This window comes from Anser cygnoides, chromosome Z (assembly GCF_040182565.1).
Source record: "Anser cygnoides isolate HZ-2024a breed goose chromosome Z, Taihu_goose_T2T_genome, whole genome shotgun sequence".
Taxonomy (NCBI): domain Eukaryota; kingdom Metazoa; phylum Chordata; class Aves; order Anseriformes; family Anatidae; genus Anser; species Anser cygnoides.
Genome location: NC_089912.1, coordinates 52438623 through 52459836, shown reverse-complemented (window position 1 = coordinate 52459836; position 21214 = coordinate 52438623). Strand labels below are relative to the sequence as shown.

General features: G+C 38.0%; 1 protein-coding gene across 35 annotated transcripts in view; it reads left to right on the top strand.

Annotated features, from left to right (window-relative positions):
- Window positions 1-21214, top strand: part of PTPRD (protein tyrosine phosphatase receptor type D) — a 1327869-nt gene that overhangs the window by 403332 nt on the left and 903323 nt on the right. The window contains exon 1 of one of the 35 annotated variants that reach the window (XM_066988364.1): window positions 10307-11134. The exons of the other annotated variants lie outside the window; for them this stretch is intronic. The gene's annotated coding sequence lies outside the window, so the exon portion shown is untranslated. Of the gene's footprint in view, window positions 1-10306; window positions 11135-21214 lie in introns of those variants that run through there. 35 annotated transcript variants of the gene reach the window in all.

Genomic DNA, 21214 nt, shown 5'->3' with positions numbered 1-21214 from the left:
CTTCTCTTTCTTTCTTTCTTTCTTTCTTCTTTCTTTTCTTTCTTTCTTTCTTTCTTTCTTTCTTTCTTTCTTTCTTTCTTTCTTTCTTTCTTTCTTTCTCTCTCTCTCCTCTCTTCTCTCTTTCTCTCTTTCTCTCTTTCTCTCTCTCTTTCTCTCTTTCTCTCTCTCTTTCTCTGTCTTTCTCTCTCTCTTCTCTCTCTCTTTCTCTCTCTTTCTTTCTCTCTTTCTCTCTTTCTCTCTTCTCTTTCTTCCTTTTCTTTTCCTTTTCTTTTCCTTTTCTTTTCCTTTTCTTTTCCTTTTCTTTTCCTTTTCTTTTCCTTTTCTTTCCTGTTAATATTCCTACCAAATATTCCTGGGGAAAAAAAAAAAACTCAAAGCAAAACAAAACAAACAATCAAAACAACTAAATTTGCCTTTGTTTCTCATTATTTAATTTTAGAGATCTGTGAATAGTAACTCTGGAGATTCTTGTATTTTATTGATTTCTGTAATATCCCTATCTCCTATTTTCATATCTCTTTTTTTAAAAATACATAATACTTATGGGAGAAATACATTAGGCATGACAATAAATTTAAAATCTTTAAAGATGTTTATATTTCCCCTAAAACTTATATGTTTTGAAAATACAATATTCACTCTAATGTCGTACGAAGTGCAGTAATCTCATACCTATCTCCCTGCTGGAGATTTGTGGTTGGTTTAAAAAGTATATTCACATCAGGTGTGCATTGTTATATGATCACATTTACTTCAATGATTGTTGAAAGCTTAAAATAGAATTTTAGATATCCTATTGGGAATTTCATTAATGTACCTCAGTGCATGGTAAATCTTATTGACATCAATCATATTTTCCAAGATCAACTATGATCTTGAAGTTTTGGTTTTAGCACTCCACAAAATTATTGTTCCATTTTATTTATTTGTTTATTTATTTTTGCAAGGTGTTAAGCCTTGCTTTATGAACTGAGAATTCAATAAGTACTTTCAAGTGCATAGCACTCACAGTAAAATACCTGTAATAAATAAATAAATAAACAAATAAATGGGAGTGTTTTCCATACTATTAGTGGGAGAATTAGGAAGAAATAAGGTGGTAGAAGAAAGTTCAGTAATATTGAACTAGCAGTGGTAAAAAATGTAACTATTTGCTCTTTTTATTTCACCTGGTCAGTTTCAATAATCCTTAATGGTTTGCTTGGCCTCAGATATTTCAGATAACATCTCTGTCCATCATTTTCACATGGTGAGAAGGTTAGAATGGCAGGAAAAATAAAGAAAAACACTAAGGATATGCATAAATGAAGTTCTTCATTTTCTTCATTGATTGCAATTCTTTTCTTCAGCATCACATTTCTTGTAAAGATTTTTTTAAACTAAATTAGTTGTCTCCATGTTAGCATTACTAGTGACTTATCTGTGAAGCTAGACAAGGGCTTTTTAGATATGTGAACAGAAAAAGGAGGACCAGAGAAAACATAGGTCCTCTACTTGATGGGGATGGTCACCTCACAGACAAGGACATACGCAAAGCAGAGACAAAGAATGCCTTCTTTGCCTCTGTCTTCAACATCGATGATGTGCTTCAGAACCCCAGGTGCCCTGAGCTGGAGGGCCATGACGATGGGAATGATAAACTCCCAGCCAACCCTGAATGTGTGTGGAATTTGATGCTCCACATTCATACAAGTCCATGGGTCCAGGTGGGATTCATCCCAGGGTGCTCAGAAAGCTGGCTGACATCATTACAGGGCTTCTCTCAATTATTTTTCAATGGTCTCAGGAATCTGGAGAGGTCCTGGTTGACTGGAAGCTGGCAAATGTGCCAATTTTCAAGAAGGGCAAGAATGAAGACCCTGGTAACTACAGGCCTGTCAGTCTCATGTCAGTGCCTGGTAAGATTATGGAGAAGATTATCCTGGGAGTTATTGAAGTGCACCTGGGGGACAATGCAGTCATAGGTCACAGCCAACATGGGTTCCCAAGGGGTAGGTCTTGTTTAATAAATTTAATTTCCCGTTATGATAAGATCACTCATCTAGTCTATCAAGGGAAGCCAGTAGATGTATACTTTTTGGATTTCATTAGAGCTTTTGATACAGTTTCTCATAGGATCCTACTGGACAAAATGTCCAGTATAAAGCTAGATAAAAACATCACATGATGGGTGAACAATTGGGTGATGGGTAGAGCTCAAAGGGTTATGGTAAATGGGGTTGTATCAGGCTGGTGGTCAGTCACCAGTGAGGCCCCCCATGGTGGTTTTACTCAGGTGGCCAACCGACCTCCACCACAACCGTTCTCTCACTCCCCTTTCTCAACGAGAAACGGGGAGAAAATACGATGAAAAGGGCTCAAGGGTTGAGATAAGGATGAGGAGATCACTCAACAATTACCGTGACGGGCAAAAGAGACTCAGCAAAGGGAGACAGTAAGATTTATTGCCTAATACTAACAAGCTAGAGAAGTGAGAAACAAAGGAAAGAAACCAAAAGCACCTTCCCCCCATCTGCCTTCTTCCACCTCCTCCCCCTGGGCGGCGCAGGGGAAAGGGGGAATGGGAGTTATTGTCAGTCTATAGCGCTTCTCCGCTGCTCCTTTTCAGTTACTCTCGTCCCCTGTGCTGTGGGGTCCCTCCCATGGGATGCAGTCCTTGCTGAAGTGATCCAGCGTGGGCTTCCCACAAGCAGCAGCTCTTCAAGAACTGCTCCAGATATGGGTCCGTACCACAGGGTCCATCCCTCAGGAGCAAACTGCTCCAACCTGTGTCCCCCATGTGTAGTTTGCACCTGCCAGGTCACCTGCTGTAGCATGGTCTCCTCTCCAAGGGCTACAGGTCCAGCCTGGAACCTGCTCTAGCAGGGGTCTTCCACAGGCCTTAGCCTCCATCAGTGCAGGTCCATCTGCTCCACCGTGGTCTCCTCCACGGGCTGCAGCGTGGAACCCTGCTCCACCTTGGTACTCCATGGGCTGCAGGGGGACAGCCTGCTTCACCATGGTCCTCACCATAGGCCACAGGGGACTTCTGCTCCAGCGTCTGGAGCACCTCTCTCCCACCTTCTTCACTGACCTTGGTGCCTGCAGGGCTGTTTCTCACTCCTCTCACTCTCCCAGCTGCTGTGTGGCGCACCGTTTTTTTTTCCCGTCTTAAATATGCTCTCACCGAGGTGCAAACAACGTCACTTATTGGCTCAGCTCTAGTCAGCAGCAGGGCCCTTACCTGACATGGGGCAGCTTCTATATTCTTCTCAGAGAAGCCAACCCTATGGCCCTCTGCTACCAAAACCTTGCCACATAAACCCACTTCGCCCCCAGCACTGGTGATACTAAACTGGGAGGAGTTGTTGACTCTGTTCAGGGTGGAAAGGCCTTGCAAAGAGATCTAGACAGATTGGAGAGCTAAACAATCACCAACTACAGAGTTTAAAGTTTAAAAGAAAATGCTCGGTTCTACAGCTGGGACGGGGCAACCCTGGCTATACATACAGACTGGGGGATGAGACACTGGAGAGCAGCCCTGCAGAGAGGGATTTTGGGGTTTTGATTGATATCCAGTTGAATATGAGCCAGCAGTGTGCCCTGGCAGCCAAGAGGGCCAACTGTATCAAGCATCAAGCATTGCTAGTTGGTCGAGGGAAGTGATTGCCCTGCTCTACTCTGCCCTGGTGCAGCCTCACCTCGAGTACTGTGTGCAGTTCTGGGCACCACAGTACAAAAAGGGTGTGGAACTATTGGAGAGTGTCCAGACAAGGGCTACAAAGATGGTGAAGGGACTAGAGGGCATACATACGCGGAGCAGCTGAGGTCACTTGGTCTCTTCAGCCTGGAAAAGAGGAGGCTGAGGGGAGACCTCATTGCAGTCTACAGCTTCCTCACAAGGGGAAGCAGAGGGGCAGGCACCAACCTATTCTCTTTAGTGACCAGTGATAGGACCCAAGGGAATGGAATCAAGCTGCGACAGGGGAGGTTCAGGTTGGATATCAGGAAAAGGTTCTTCACCAAGAGGGTGGTCGCACACTGGAGCAGGCTCCCCAGAGACGTAATCACAGCACCAAGCCTGTCGGAGTTTAAGTAGTGTTTGGATTATGCTCTTAGTCATATGGTCTGAATTTTTGGGTAGACCTGTGTGGAGCCAGGAGTTGGACTTGATGATCCTTATTGGTCCCTTCCAACTTGGGATATTCTATGATTCTATGATTCTGTGACTTCATGCTAATAAAATAATGGGTTAGGAAGCTTACTGAGAACTTTTCAGTTCTGCCTTTGTGTCAATTAGACTATTCAGCAGGAAAGAAACTGTAGGAATTAGTGACAACAACGTCTACTATGCATGCAAATGTACTAAAATTATCTTTTTCCTTTATCAGGTTGAAGTATTGTCACTTTCCAAGTTATGTATTTCTGTATACTGTGTTCGTAATGAAAAACATTCTCTAATAGTCTGTTACATAAAGCTATATTACAAGCAACAAAGAGATGATATTCAGATGGTATTCCATCTGCCAACTGGTCTTTGTACATTTATTCACTAACTGTAATGGCACTTCTTAACACATTTTCACAGACGGGAAGAGATTTATAATTTTCTTTGATTTTCGTATCATGTGAAATGAAAATGAAATAAAATGGAAGATATTTACCTGCAGATATAAGAAGCAATCTTGCTGTCACTAGGTATACTGAGTTCTACACTGAGAGAGAAAACAATTTGACTTGAGAAACTAGGTAATGCCCTTTACCAGGAATAGTCACAGTAACCAGGAATAGTCAGAGTATTTAGTATATGGAAGGTGATAAAGCATTGGTGGTTATAAACTCCCACAAAGTAAGCAAGCTAGTAATTTTTCCTGTATTTTTTTGTCCTCTCTTGATTTCATATCACTGGAAACAGTTAAGTATCCTCCAGGCAAAGGCATTAGATCCTGAGGGGGTAATGCTTCCACATAGTATAAAGTTCAGCAGTTGTGCCTCTGCACCTGAGGATCTATCCTAAATTTTTGCATCCGTCAGTTACTTCCAGCTATGCCAGGAGTGTTGAGTATCTTCAACAGCTAATGGCTGATAAACAACAGATAATGACAGAGAAATGGCTGTTGGACAGTAAGGTGGGTTGAGAACTTGCTGACTGGCTGAGCTCAGAGGGTGATCGGTGGCGCAGAGTCCGGCTGGAGACCTGTGACTAGTGGTGCTCCCCAGGGGTCAGTGCTAGATCCAGTCTTGTTCAGCATCTTCATCGATGACCTTGATGAGGGAAGAGTATCTGTCCTCAGCAAGTACACTGATGATACAAAGCTGGGAGGAGTGGCCGAGACACCAGAAGGCTGTGCTGCCATTCAGCAAGACCTGGACAGGTTGGAGAGCTGGGCTGGAAGAAACCAGATGAGGTTTAACAAGAGCAAGTGTAGAGTCCTGCACCTGGGAAGGAACAACCGCATGTATCAGTACAGGCTGGGGGATGACCTGCTGGAGAGGAGCTCTGAGGAGAAGGACCTGGGGGTCCTGGTGGATGACAGGTTGACCATGAGCCAGCAGTGTGCCCTGGTGGCCAAGAGGGCCAATGGGATCCTGGCGTGCATTAAAAGGAGCATGGCCAGCAGGTCAAGGGAGGTGATCCTCCCCCTCTACTCTGCCCTGGTCAGGCCTCACCTGGAGTACCGTGTCCAGTTCTGGGCTCCCTGGTACAAAAAAAGACAGGGATCTCCTGGGAAGAGTCCAGCGGAGGGCCACAAAGATGATACGGGGACTGGAGCATCTTCCCTATGAAGAAAGGCTGAGAGACCTGGGTCTGTTCAGCCTGGAGAAAAGAAGCCTGAGAGGGGACCTTATTAATGTTTACAAATATCTTAAGTGTGGGAGACAGAGGGATTTGGCCAACCTCTTTTCAGTGGTGTGTGGGGATAGGACAAGGGGCAATGGCCACAAAATGGAGCACAGGAAGTTCCACACCAACATGCGAAAGAACTTCTTCACAGTGAGGGTGACGGAGCACTGGAACAGGCTGCCCAGGGAGGTTGTGGAGTTTCCTTCTCTGGAGATATTTAAGGCCTGTCTGGATGCCTACCTGGGCAGCCAGCTCTAGGGAACCTGTTTTGGCAAGGGGTTGGACCCAATGATCTCTTGAGGTCCCTTCCAACCCCTACAATTCCACGATTCTGTGATGCTGTGATGGCCGTAGGGAAAGTTTGTGTGAAAAGGAAAAAGTGAAGACCTGAAGACCTACAAGACTGCTTTTGAGCGCCACCACGACAACCAAAGGTCTTTCCCTTTCACAGAAAAAGGAAACATTCAGTAACAAGTACCTTAAAGCCAGGAAGATATTTAATCCCTCATTCCCAGATATCTCAGTTAAAAGGAGACTTTCAGTATTCTGGATGACACACATTTCTGACCAGAATCCTTAATCAGAAACTCTGACTGAAGCAGTCAGGATTTCTATATAGTCTGGTAACATCTTTGGTCCCCAGGAATGATATCTTCCTATTTTGGAAGTCAGAGCTAATAAGCTTTTCCACCTCCTTTATCTTAAGGTTTTAAATCTTTCCAATCTGCTAGAATGTATCCCAATTACAGCAATGATCTCTACACGCTAGTCCTGGGGCTGATCTTTTTGTCTGACATCTTAAAGCCTGACTGGAGAAGGGCTGCACAAAGTTTAGATAAACCTTTGTCCAAGGAGGCAGGCCTTGAAAGGACATCTCCCCAAGACTGATCATTAATTCTCAGTCCATTTTTATCATTTCAGATGAGACAAGCTGGTAATTATGCTTGGTTAGCAGCAAGGCTATGATTGCTATAGATAAGAATGTCTTATAAATTCACCTTGCAAAATAAATGTCATAGAAAAACTTTATTTTATAATAATTATATACATATATATGCATAAATCATTTTTTTTTCTATTTATGAGATAACATCACAAAAATAACACACTCAGTAGAGAAGTATTAAAAGATTTTTTTTTAAACTACATCTGCTGTTGATACCTTATTTATGATAGTTTTTGTTCTTACTATAATGCTAAGTTGATTTTTCAGAGAAGTTGGAATAACTATATGTATCATGTCAGCAAGAAATATTCATTTCATATGATCACTTCCTCCCTGTGACTTCCTTTATTTCTCAGTAATTGCAGTGATTGTTGAAAAAGATAGTACAGCAGTACTGAAAGAACATAATGTGTAATCCATATCAAATGGTGATTAAAAATGTTTTGCCCTCACTGCTGCAACAGATTAGTTTTGAAGAGATGCATCAATTCATAGAAAGTGATAATGTGATTCGACACTGTATTGTGTGTAGCATCTACTGAAGAATGCTGAATTTGCAGTTCCTATTGACTTTAATTTGTCTGAGAATATATTCTGGAATCTGAAGTTTTAAATAATTTATTAATTCATCATTTCATATGTTAGTCTAGTACCCAACTATGCTTGCCCAGATATATCAGAAGATGCCATTTATACTTAGTATAATTTACATTTTTGCTAACCTCTGCATAGTTAACTTTCTAACTCCTATAGTTACATTACATACAGTTTGCAACAATTTCTCATGCCATGCAATGTTTACACAATTTTCTGGAATTAGAACACTTATAGCAGAAAGTACAGTAGTGCTTAAGGATGATATAAACACTGTATCAGGTGATCTGCATTTCACAGAATCATAGATACACAAGGATGGAAAGGACCTACAAGATCATCTAGTCCAACCGTCTACTATCACCAATACTACCTACTAAGCTAATAAATCATATCTCGATTTAAGTAGCGTAAGCTATACAAGCAGAAGAGTTATGGTTACATTCCTACTAATGTGACATTATTTCAATTGTCTGGGTGAGAATTCACTGTCTTGATGGAAAGACAGTATTCCAGTCATTTGCAGGGTTTGAGTCTAAGTATCATATGGCGAGAGGGATCTCACATACCCTAAGTCATTAACGGATGTTTAAGAGTACAATACTTTTCTCTCCATTCCCTAGATTTAAAATGAAGTCATTTAGCCAGCTGGTCTGCAGGTCAGCAGTTTTGTCCTTCATGCATCTCGTCAATCATTACAACTATGACACAATCAGCTTGAATTTGGTCTTGAACACTTCTAACAGCAGACCTGATGTAGCAAAGTGATTGGCATTGTCTCTCTACTGAATATTTTCTGAATTTCTGAGGTTTCTAAGCCCATGATGAGTTCTAAAGTGATACATCTATGTTACTAGCCCTTTTGTTGTCTGATCTCTCTTTGATTTATTCAGATAGTAAATGCCATAGTGAATGATTGTAAAATGATGTTGATGTCTAAAATAGTGGCAGCAATTGTATTTGAGGGTGTTTGCAATTGGCAGTCAATAAAACTAAAAATAAGTGAAAGAAAAAGATAAACTCACTAGAGAACTTCAGTTTAATCAAAACTTAATAAACTTTGTAAATAATTATACCATTTCTTACTCCAAAGATTGTACAAGTTGACTTTGCTACTTCTGTATACAACTATTTTTATAGAAAAGTCTAAACTTAAACTTTCAATAGTTCTATAGTTTCTATAGTTTCTAATAGTTTCTATTCAGTTCCCCTTCTTTATAACTCACCATTCCTCACAAAAACCGATGGTGGTCCAAAAGTGGGTCATGTACACTGTATGGCAAAGAGCTGAAACATCAAAAATATCAAAGAAAAAGTTGTGCAAGTAATTCTTTCTAGTAAAAATGAATTTCAAATTTCTGGTTTTCTCCTATACATAATATTCTATCACATTTCTGAGAATATGGGTAATTTTGAACTGACTTCAGTAAATACATGAAAAAATGTATAATGTAATTGGGAAAAGAAAAGAAATTATGTGTAAAAAAAAAAATCACCAATCATCATTCTTTTCATAAGGTGGATGAGAATAGATGGTGTTGACTGTAGTATTACTCCTGAGGGAAAGAAAAGTAAATAAATCCTCATACAAAGAGAAAAAAAGAAAGGCAAGGCAAGGCAAGGCAAGAAAAAAGAAAAGAAAAGAAGAAAAGAACAGAAAAGAACAGAAAAGAACAGAAAAGAACAGAACAGAACAGAACAGAACAGAACAGAACAGAACAGAACAGAACAGAAAGGAAAGGAAAAGAAAGGAAAGGAAAGGAAAGGAAAGGAAAGGAAAGGAAAGGAAAGGAAAGGAAAGGAAAGGAAAGGAAAGGAAAGGAAAGGAAAGGAAAGGAAAGGAAAGGAAAGGAAAGGAAAGGAAAGGAAAGGAAAGGAAAGGAAAGGAAAGGAAAGGAAAGGAAAGGAAAGGAAAGGAAAGGAAAGGAAAGGAAAGGAAAGGAAAGGAAAGGAAAGGAAAGGAAAGGAAAGGAAAGGAAAGGAAAGGAAAGGAAAGGAAAGGAAAGGAAAGGAAAGGAAAGGAAAGGAAAGGAAAGGAAAGGAAAGGAAAGGAAAGGAAAGGAAAGGAAAGGAAAGGAAAGGAAAGGAAAGGAAAGGAAAGGAAAGGAAAGGAAAGGAAAGGAAAGGAAAGAAAGGAAAGGAAAGGAAAGGAAAGGAAAGGAAAGGAAAGGAAAGGAAAGGAAAGGAAAGGAAAGGAAAGGAAAGGAAAGGAAAGGAAAGGAAAGGAAAGGAAAGGAAAGGAAAGGAAAGGAAAGGAAAGGAAAGGAAAGGAAAGGAAAGGAAAGGAAAGGAAAGGAAAGGAAAGGAAAGGAAAGGAAAGGAAAGGAAAGGAAAGGAAAGGAAAGGAAAGGAAAGGAAAGGAAAGGAAAGGAAAGGAAAGGAAAGGAAAGGAAAGGAAAGGAAAGGAAAGGAAAGGAAAGGAAAGGAAAGGAAAGGAAAGGAAAGGAAAGGAAAGGAAAGGAAAGGAAAGGAAAGGAAAGGAAAGGAAAGGAAAGGAAAGGAAAGGAAAGGAAAGGAAAGGAAAGGAAAGGAAAGAAAGGAAAGGAAAGGAAAGGAAAGGAAAGGAAAGGAAAGGAAAGGAAAGGAAAGGAAAGGAAAGGAAAGGAAAGGAAAGGAAAGGAAAGGAAAGGAAAGGAAAGGAAAGGAAAGGAAAGGAAAGGAAAGGAAAGGAAAGGAAAGGAAAGGAAAGGAAAGGAAAGGAAAGGAAAGGAAAGGAAAGGAAAGGAAAGGAAAGGAAAGGAAAGGAAAGGAAAGGAAAGGAAAGGAAAGGAAAGGAAAGGAAAGGAAAGGAAAGGAAAGGAAAGGAAAGGAAAGGAAAGGAAAGGAAAGGAAAGGAAAGGAAAGGAAAGGAAAGGAAAGGAAAGGAAAGGAAAGGAAAGGAAAGGAAAGGAAAGGAAAGGAAAGGAAAGGAAAGGAAAGGAAAGGAAAGGAAAGGAAAGGAAAGGAAAGGAAAGGAAAGGAAAGGAAAGGAAAGGAAAGGAAAGGAAAGGAAAGGAAAGGAAAGGAAAGGAAAGGAAAGGAAAGGAAAGGAAAGGAAAGGAAAGGAAAGGAAAGGAAAGGAAAGAAAAGAAAAGAAAAGAAAAGAAAAGAAAAGAAATAGAAAAGAAAAAAATCTGATCACAGACTATTTTACAGACTCTTTTCTGACCTTTCTGTTACAGACCTTTTAGATGTCTTTCTGTAACATTTATCTAAAATGTTATAATTAGGACCATTTCATGTTTCTTCATCAAAAGGTCATTTTCCTCAACTGGTGTTACAGTCTGTACTAAGAAGGTCTAAAGAGCAAGACATATGAAGAGCAGCTGAGGTCCCTTGGGTTTGCTCAGCCTGGAGCAGAGGAGGCTGAGGGGAGGCCTCATGGCAGCGTACAGCTTCCTCACAGAGGGAACAGAGGGGCAGGTGCTGATCTGTGCTCTCTGGTGATGGTGAAAGGACCTGAGGGAACAGCATGGAGCTGCAACAGGGAAGATTCAGGCTGGATGTTAGGAAAAGATTCTTCACTGAGAGGGTGACTGGGCACTGAAACAGGCTTTCCAGGGAAGTGGCCATGGCACCAAGCCTGCCGGAGTTCAAGAAGCATTTGAAAAATGATCTCAGATACGCGGTCTGAATTTTGGGTGATCCTGTGTGGAGCCAGAAGTTGGACTGAATGTTCCTTGTGGATCCTTGTGAAGTAGACTGTGAGCTGGCTGAAGAGAAGAAACCAGAGAGTTGTGGTCAATGGGATGGAGTCTTTGGATGCCTGTATCTACTGGAGTCACTCAAGGGTCAGTACTGGAATGAGTATTATTCAAGATATTCATTAATGATTTCGATGAGGGAATAGAGTGCACTGTCAGCAAGTTTGCTGATGACACTGAACTGGGAGAAGAGGCTGACACGCCGAAAGGCTATGCTGACATCCAGTGAGACCTAGACAGGCTGAAGAGTTGGGCGGGGAGAAATTTAATAAAATATAATAAGGGCAAGTGTAGAGTCCTGCCTCTGGGCAAGAACAACTCCAGGTACCAGTATAAGTAGGGGACTGGCCTATTGGAGAGCAGTGTAGGGGAAAGGGACCTGAGTGTTCCTGGTGGACAGCAGGATGACCATGAACCAGCACTGTGCCCTTGTGGCCAAGAAGACCAATGGCATCTTGGGGTGTATCAAAAGGGGTGTGGTTAGTAGGTTGAGAGAGGTTCTCCTCCCCCTCTACTGTGCCCTGGTGAGACCGCATCTGGACTATTGCGTCCAGTTCTGGGCCCCTCAGTTCAAGAAGAACTGGGAACCGCTTGAGAGAGTCCAGCGCAGAGACAAGAAGATGATTAAGGGAGTGGAGCGTCTCCCTTGCAAGAAAAGGCCGAGGGAGCTGAGGGTCTTTAGCTTGGAGGAGACTGAGGGGTGATCTTATTAATGTTTATAAATATGTAAAGGGCAAGTGTTAGGAGGATGGAGCCTGGCTCTTCTCGGTGACATCTAAGGATTGGACAAGGGGCAATGGGTGCAAGCTGGAGCATAGGAGGTTCCAATTAAATGTGAGAAGAAACTTTTTCATGGTGAGGATGACAGAACACTGGAACAGGCTGCCCGGGGCGGGGGGTGTGTGAGTCTCCTTCTCTGGAGACAATCAAAACCCACCTGGACGCATTCCTGTATGAGCTGATTTAGGTGTTCCTGCTCCAGCAGGGGGATTGGGACTATATGATCTTTCAAGGTCCCTTCCAATCCCTAACATTCTGTGATTCTGTTATTCTGTGATCCCTTCCAATTCAAGATATTCTATGATTTCATGATTCTACTTATTCAGAACAGAAGCCTCCAATACCTTTTTGTTTTACCAAACCCTTACTTATATGCTGAAAATGGCAGTCATAGCTCCCTATACCTTTCTTCAATCTTTTTTAGTGGTTGTGATCTGCTTATCTTACAGCCACATTATGCATCAAGTTAAAATGTTTTTAAAAAGTCTTTATAGTGCTGTGCCTGTTAATATCATCTTTTGGATAGATTTAAGTTAGAAATTCTTGATTAAAGTTAAAACTGGATTACTGCTTTTACCAAAAATATTTTCCATAAAGATTTGTTTCAATAACAGTGCACAGCATGGATATACTTGTAGTGCATGCAACCACGTGTCTTCCTTACTGCCTTTTTGTTAGTAGCAGTATTCGTCCTAGATTAAATCTTCATAGATATGTGTATATGTATATGTATATGTCTCAGTATAGAATGCTCACCAAACTGAAGAAGGTGAGGATAAATATTCCTGCTTGACATGAAAGAGAAGAACCCATTTTCAAGAACAAGCTGTTCTCTCCCTTGCTCACTTTCATGAATTTGCGCTCAAAATTTGAATAGTCTTTATTTTGATCAATGTGAATATAGCTGTGTCATCAGGAAAATCATTTGCTGCTCAACTTATTTTTATATCACATCATTATTTGATGCTTAAGGCTGAAAGAAGGATGTGAGAAAGTAGGGTTAAAACATATGATCAAGCATTTTCCATGAAATGTTTCTAAAACTATGTTTTACATGAGTTTTTCTTAACCTAGGGAACACCGGTTACTGATCAGTCTTTAAATTGTTTCTTTCTACATTTAGAGAGTTTCATAAAAGAAAATCTTTAATGTCTTCTGGGTGTTTTGGGAAACATCTAGTACACTGTGTATATTGTCAAACAATACAAATGAAAACAGCAGCTTACATGAATTTTAGCCCTCTTTTTCACCAAGGGCTTATTATTTAAGGTTTTGGTTAAGACAATTCTATTCTTTAAAGTATAGGGTAGTATTCTTTTAAGGCAAGAGAATGGTTCTAGTCCTCAGATGCAGGATATACTTCAACACAAACACTGAAAAAAAGCAAGAAAGACAACTAAGAAATATTATTTTTTCAGTTGTTGAATGACTTCTCTGTGGGTTCTGTTCTAATCATGTTTCCATACCAAAACATCAGGATCAATCACAGTAACAGAATTATTACCAGTGCCAACAGATAGTTCTGCCTGATGTGTGTAGCAAGCAAGCTACCTATTTAAAAAGCAAAAGTTGTTAATTAATCTGAATGTTTCTGATGCAGATCTTTAGCATAACCATTAAAGGGATTTTTTGGCTACAGGATCACTTTTGTTTTTGTGAGCCATATCATACTAATGACTCAGTTTTACCACAGGATATAAAATATAAAAATATTTTTGATTATTTTTATGTTTAAAATTATATTATTCATTTAATGCATATTTTTATATTCAAAATATTTTATACTTTTATACATTTAAGAATATTTCATATTCTTGCCTTTTGCGAAGTAATTCCATGGGAGACAAGACATGTCTGAGGACAGATTTAGGTGTTTTGGTTTGTTGGTTGTTTTTTTTTTTTTTTAGGTTTTTGATAGAAATATTAATTCAAATGTATTTTTTTTCTTTTCCTGTAACGTAGCGCAAACTACAATGACATCAGAGATTTTTCACTGTGTCTCTACTCTTAGGAGATAGTAATAGTTAACTTGATCAAATGTGTCATAATAAACCATTTGTACTACTCTCAGAAAAACTCAAAGCAAATTATGTAAGTTCCCCTATGGCACTAAACAGCATTTTGCACGGTTGAAATACCACAGATGGTGCTCAAGAAGGAGAAAAAAATCAAATATACTGTATAATTTTGCAAATTAAAAAGAATGCATGTTGATGATGTTTGTTTGGTTGGCTGATCTTTTCTTTTTGCAAGTTTGGACCAACAGCAACAAAGCTGTATTAAATGCCCCCCTTTCTGTAAAATCTTTAAAAATGTGATTTATTAAGTGAGTACAGAAAAGGAAAATGAGATTACTCACCATCTTTACAGAGCAAAAAATATTTGAAACAAAATGGTATAGATTCCTATATAAATTCCAATACAAATTCCAATGTATTTTTATAATGTTGTTCATATATATATACATATACATATACATATATATAAATAACAAGATTCAGAAGCATAAAGGAGACTGGAGTGCATAGATTGGAAAAGGGCATATAGCCAAGCATTCAAAAAGCCAAATCTAGAAGAATGAGGCCTGAAGAATGACTAGTTTAATTATTGGTGGTGTCATGCTTTTTCTGAGTTCCATCACACACTTTACCAAACATATTTTATTTTTATTAATTTTACTATCTTATTTTCTTTGTTATTTTCACACATCACAGAACTATCATGCCATCAATTTCTTCTGACTATATCTGCAGAACTGTCCCTTAGCACGTGAAATATATGACTCACTCCAAGGACACTCATGTTAATCAACTACAGAGGAACACTCTTGGGAATATATGCAGCATCCAGTCCAAATAACTCTAACAAAAAGTCACCTCCAGACCACTCTTAAACTGATTTTTATTATATGTTAACCTACTGCTTTTTCTCCCTCATCAGCGTACGCCTCAGATAGGACATTTAGCTTTATGGCTTCTTTGATTTAAGAGATATAGGTTGTTGTGACTGATACAGCTTGCATTGTTCCCTGCCTGCCCTACTTATCACTTTGTTTCTGGCTATATGCATGCAGGTATATAGCTACGCTATTGTTTCAGGTTCTCTACAGGTTAAGTAGTAGAAGTGCCCTTCCCATTCTGCTTACTTGATTGTTAATAAGCAAGTGAATAATAATAATAATAATAATAATAATAATAATAATAATAATAATAATAAACAACAACAACAACAACAACAACACGCATCATATACAGAGGTGTCAAAAACAGTCTTTTGTTTGTGAATTCTCAGCTAGCTTACTCCTATAATTTTGCCTTAATCCTGGAAAGAACTTTAATTTCTTCTGAGCTACATGGTGCTTAGGAATGTTTTCTTGCAATTTGGGATTGGTTCTTTGATATCCCACAGTAATAGCTGCTTCTCAGAACTTTACAGCTGTTCAAGATGTTGCAATGGTGCACTGTCTCCAATTGCTTGTAATTGTAGCTTAAATTTAATGAGAATTCCTAGGCATTTTCCTATCTGATTGCATCTCCCATTTGTTCTCTAGTTTTCTTTCATAGAATCCAAATGAACTGAATAGAATTCAGCTCAACTCTATTCTCTATTATGGTGAACATTAATCTTGGTCAGGAGCAAGTACTGTTCTATCTTTACTAACTCTGTCCTGTATAACTGTACTTTACGGTAGTATAACACAGTATAATTTTCCAGTATAGTGTTATAGACACAAACCTCTGGACTCTCTACGTATTGGCCAAAAATATTAGAATCTTATTTATCTCATTAGCGGAGTAAGTTACCTTCTCTACCAGGATCAAGAATAGTCTCCTACAAATAGAAGTTGCTATTCAGTTTCTGAGATATCCATTGTGAGATGATTAATTTATATGAGTATTACAAAGTGTCACCCAATAATGATTACCCATTGAAGAAAAAAAAATGTCCTCATAAAATAATTAGTGGCATATTACACGGTAGAATTTGTGAAGCAGTGCTATTGCTGTAACAATGAAATACTTGCAATAATATGGTACTTATCCACACAGACTTGCTGATTAACACAACCAATGTATAAATCTACTGATTATTACAAAAAATGAATATATTTTATACAAAGACTTGTTTTCTAAGTACCTATACAATGACTGTTACTCCGAGAGCTCTTTCTGAATCTCATATAACTAATAGATTAAGGGTTAAAAACATCTGAGTAATTTAGTAGAGCATTAACTATGAGACAGAGTTACAGTTAATGTGAAGCACTATTCCTTTATCCTTCTGCAGAAAATGTAAAACTATGTATTTTTCAAGATATGGTCTACAAACAGGCTTTGAGTTTACCCCTCTGAGAACATCACATGATTCTGCATTAAACCCAGTGGAGAGAGCTGCATTTCACAGCAGTCCCAGATAGGCCTGCGGCTTTGTAAATCTTTCATATAGTTTATTATAAATGCTTAATAGCCTCTAGATAAGTCCTGACTTAACATATTTGGCTGCCTTTTTTTTTTTTTAATTTATTTACCACGTTTTTATGTAACACCAGTATTTTTTTTTCTAGTATAAATAAACATTATAATCAGGTAAAATCACCAGAAACAAAATATTGCTAATGTTTGTTTTATTGGAAGATACGTTGTAGAAAATGGGAACTGTGCCTAAAACTTTTTCATAGTGCTGTTTTTGTTGCTCTGTTATCCTTTGCCTCAGTAGAAAATAGGGGTATATGCCCTTTTTACAAACTTAGGCAATTTATTTTTAAGAGACTCTCCAGAGGGAGAGAATATTTCCAAAGATTCTTTGAAGGAGAACTAGTGTGAAAATTAACAGAAAGGACAGATAAATACTGGATTAAATAATGAGGTAAATATATTTATCATAATATGACAGAGTACTACAAACATCCTGTAGCAGAGAAACAAGTAATTTTATTTCACACAGCAATCTTTATGTAGAGTGCAAATTTGTTTGGGGGAGATTGTAGTACCTTTTTGAGCCACTGCAAACTATTTGCTGTTACTCAACCTCAAAGAAGGATTGATGTATAAATTCAGAGTACAAATCCATGTTTGTTCTTTTGCACTACTTCTGTAAAGTAGCAAGAACATAGAGTGCAAGCCCAGTAAACAATATCAGCAAGTCCTCTTAGAAAATGTTTTTCTAGTAAAGCTACATCTGAAAAAAATGGTTGAAAGTATAAAAGTGCAGATTGTTCCTAGCAGCTAGTCCTGTCAGCAGTCATTTTGGAGAAATAAATGATGGTGACCCCTTTAAAGTAGGTAGCTATCACAATCTGTCAAACGTTGTCTGTCTTGCTGCATTCTTTCCAACTTGCTTTTCTCTTCAAGATGTCATCTTGAAATTAACTCTTCATTTTCAAAGCTATAATTTTCAGGATACCTGCAACTCAGCCAAATGTCCTTTCCACAATTGAAAGTATCTGGGCTTTAGGTAAAGAAGGATCAATTTTTTACTGGCTGCCTGGAGGCTGAACAATGACTGAGGATTCATTCTGGTTGAGTTTGCAAGTCCTGAAGCATTTAGTATATCCTCATTAACACAGTAACCATTATACTGCTAACTCCTTGTTGTTCAGTACTGGGATATTTATGCCTGTATGAGGAACCAAATAGATAAATTACACATGTTTTTTACATGTTTGTTTGTTTGTTTTCTGGAAAATATGAACATCCATTGTCATGTAACTCACAGATGTAAAAGGTTGTTATATTAAAACACCTCACATTTATGAAAGTAAAGATGAAAATCTGGTTTAGCATTAATTGAAACTTGTTCTTTTGGAATACTATAATTCTTTCTTAAGTATATTCTCCATTTATCTTTTAAAGTACGGAAGTATGGCAGTGCCTAGTTCATTAGAATTATAGATAATGTGATAACCTTATGGAATTTCTGACCACACAAAGCTTATTCTGGTTATATGCATGTATTTATTTTTAATTTTCCCAAATAGGACTTAAGATGATGCAAATGGGAAAAAATAACAGATGATAAAATCAACTTTTGTGTTACTGTATAAAGATCCATTGTCATAATATTTTACTTAGTGAAAATATGAGATTTTTTTTTCTGCTAGAAGTTATCTCTATCGTAGACAAATCATGACATTAATGTAATTAACATTGCAAAGATTTTTTGTTTGTTTGTTTGTTTGTTTATTTTATCACCTGCCTTAGATCTTGTAAAACACAGCATTTTTCTGCATAGGAGCTTACCAGGTGCTAACAGAGGTGTCTCCTTTCAGCTGTCCTTTGCACTATGTAGACATACCCAAGAGGGCAGGATGTAAGCAGGTGCATTTACAGTGTGTTTCCTTTCTAGGCAGTATGAGGTAAAGCAGATCTAGCAGAACCTTTTATGAGTTACAGAGGACATGTTTTGGTTTCAGCCACTGAGGGCATCTCTGAGTCAGTTTTGTTTGAGGCCCTGACCAAGGTTACTTTTCGTAGTTGACGCCTTGTACAGTGTACATATAAATCACAGAGTAACCATTACCTACCTCAGATTCAGGGAAAAAAACAACAACAACAACAACAACAAAAAAACACCTTTACAGTTTGACCTTCACAAGGCACATATGTTCTAACCAAATTTTAGAATTCAAAACTTAACTTTGAAGAAAGAAAGGGGACAAACAGTGTGACAAGTATCTGTTTAGCTGCGTTTTAAAAAGGGAGGCTCTTTCATAATGTTCGTTCTTACAGACACGGTGGTTTGACTATGAAAGTTTATTTTCATACTAACACAAACACAGTGAATGAACTTGGAAATAAATTAGTTGTTTATTTATGCATTTCTCTATTCTGTTTCATTGTAGAACTAGCCTGAAGGATAACAAAATTTTAGTTTGCCTAAAGGGCATTCATTAAATTTAATACTGTAAATTTTTCTGACAGCTGGTAATTTTCTTATGTACAGCTTCCATATTAAATCTTTAAACATAATAGATACAAACTAAGAACCTTCGGTACAGGGCTCCTTTTTTCCTTTTTGGTTGTCTGAGTTGCAGAAAAATGATTCAAGGAAGAGATTGCTGTATCTAGTGACACTACATTTTCAGTGCTATTTTTGCTTGCACTGCTGAGATTTGGTTTACACAAATGCACTCATCCATGCAGATACCATGACTTTTTCCAATATGCAGATGCACTTTTAGTGAACCACTATTAACTCTTATATTGAACACACCCATTGAATTGAACACACCATCATTTAATTTACCTCATTTGCATACATGAAACTTCACTTATTTGTCTAGCAAGGAATTCTTAGAAATGACTTCTACTGATATTTGTTTCATGGAAGAAACAAATACAGTAAAATAAAAGTAACCTACATGAGACCAGTAAATTGAGTTACAGAAACCTACAACTCTGGTGAATGCAACCAAACTGAAAAGGGCAGGATTGTTCCAAACAAACAGAAGTGAATAAAACATTCGGTATTTACGATTGTGCAAGCCCCTTTCATATAACGCATGCAATTTCTTTTACATGTACATATACATATTTGGTCTAGATAAGGTTACTAAAAGTGTGGGGTTTATTTATTTGTTTGTTCATTTCTTTCTTTCTTTTTCAGAGGTCCAATTGAACTTGAGAGTTAGCTGTTGGAAAAATTGAAACTGGGAAAATATACCTAAATATTTAACAGTCTAATCATGAAATCAATTGTTGTTGTTTTAATAGGTTACTTCTCACAATAGAATGCCACCTTGAAACTATACTTGTGATGTCAAAATCAGAAAGGTTAGGAAACACTTTTGTGGGAAATGATTCTTTTTCCCCCAGTGTTTCAATGCACTGAAGGGAAGCCAGACCAAAATTTTCACAGGTTTTGTCCAGATCAGCTGCTTGCAACAGTTTCTAATTCACCTTTGGTTTAAATTTCCTTATTAGTTACATTATTATATGTGCTCCTTTATGCTGGAGATCTGCATTTGGAAGGGAGAAGCTGCCTGCGTTATTTATAAACTGTGTATAAAATTTATACACCATAAGATTGAAAAACGATACTCTGTTTTGTCCTGTTAATGGAGATGTGTATTACAATTTTACTGTTTTCTGGATGCTTGTCTTGAATCTGCAGGTATGTGGTTTGTAGAAGTATTGCATCTTTACAGGACAAAAAGAAAGTTCCTGCCCCCTTTCCACTCTTGATGATACCCTAACTTCTGTGTTGATGCACTAAGGACCTGGGTGTGTTTTACTGTAAGGGAAATTATGAATGCATTTCTACATACATTTATAAAATCCTGCTCTCTCTTTTACACTGAATATTCCAAAATAGTAAATAGTTTTTGCCTTTAAATCTCTGTGCATTTGTTCTCCATTTATAAAATATGAAGGGCAGCAGTAGTTAATCATATTGTAATTTTGAGAAAAATAAATTAATTCTTGGTGGAGTTAATATGATATGAAAGCATTAGTGAAAAGCACAGCAAAATATTATTCATTTTCACCTTGCTCCTGAATGTGAGTGTGACACAGAGATTAAAGGGGTCTGCATACTGAGCACTAAATCCAAAAGAAGTTGTTAATATCATTTTGCTCAATGTACACACACATTCTGACTCCTGAAATAAGCAGATTTCATAAGAAACAACAAGTTATTCTGTACAGTCACAGAGCAACATATATTTTGGGTCATGGAGAACAACTGCAAATAGCAATTATAGTAATCTGAGGCAAGTTTGCATAGTCCATCAAAAATGAGCTGAGTTTACTTGCGGCACACGTAAAACAAGTTTATTTTTGTCACAGAATGCTTTCTACCAGTTCTTCTTTATAGATTTAGTTCATTAACTGATTTTTCTTCAAGTTAGATGTATGCAATCGGGTGTCTCATACAAACATGAAAATTGAACACTCAAATTATCACTTCAGTGGAACTCAGCACAAAAAGACAGTCTGATTAATTTCATTGCTTTCTCTTTAGAAGTAAATAGTTGTGCTACAACTGTGTTTCTAATATTATGCAAACAAAGCAATAACAGTAGTTATCTGCATAATATAAACACAGTAGATTATTCAGTGCTACTAAAGGATTATGCTTTGCACATATTTTAGACAATTCTGTGGTAGGAAATAGGTTCATATTCACTTTTAGAAAAAAAACATTTGATTTAAGCATTCCAGACTTAATCCATGTGAATGAATTTTCCCACTCTATGCAGCCAATTTAAATTGTCTTAGATAGATTCCATCTATTGTATCAATCAGATTGAGGAGAAGAAAGGGAGGGGCATAAGAATCATCTTGTTGCCAGGGCAATTTTCTCTCAGAGAGACTGTTTTGTCTTGTACAGACTTGCTTGCAGGCTGTTTTTTCCTTGTTTTCTTGCTTAGTAATATTATTGAACTGA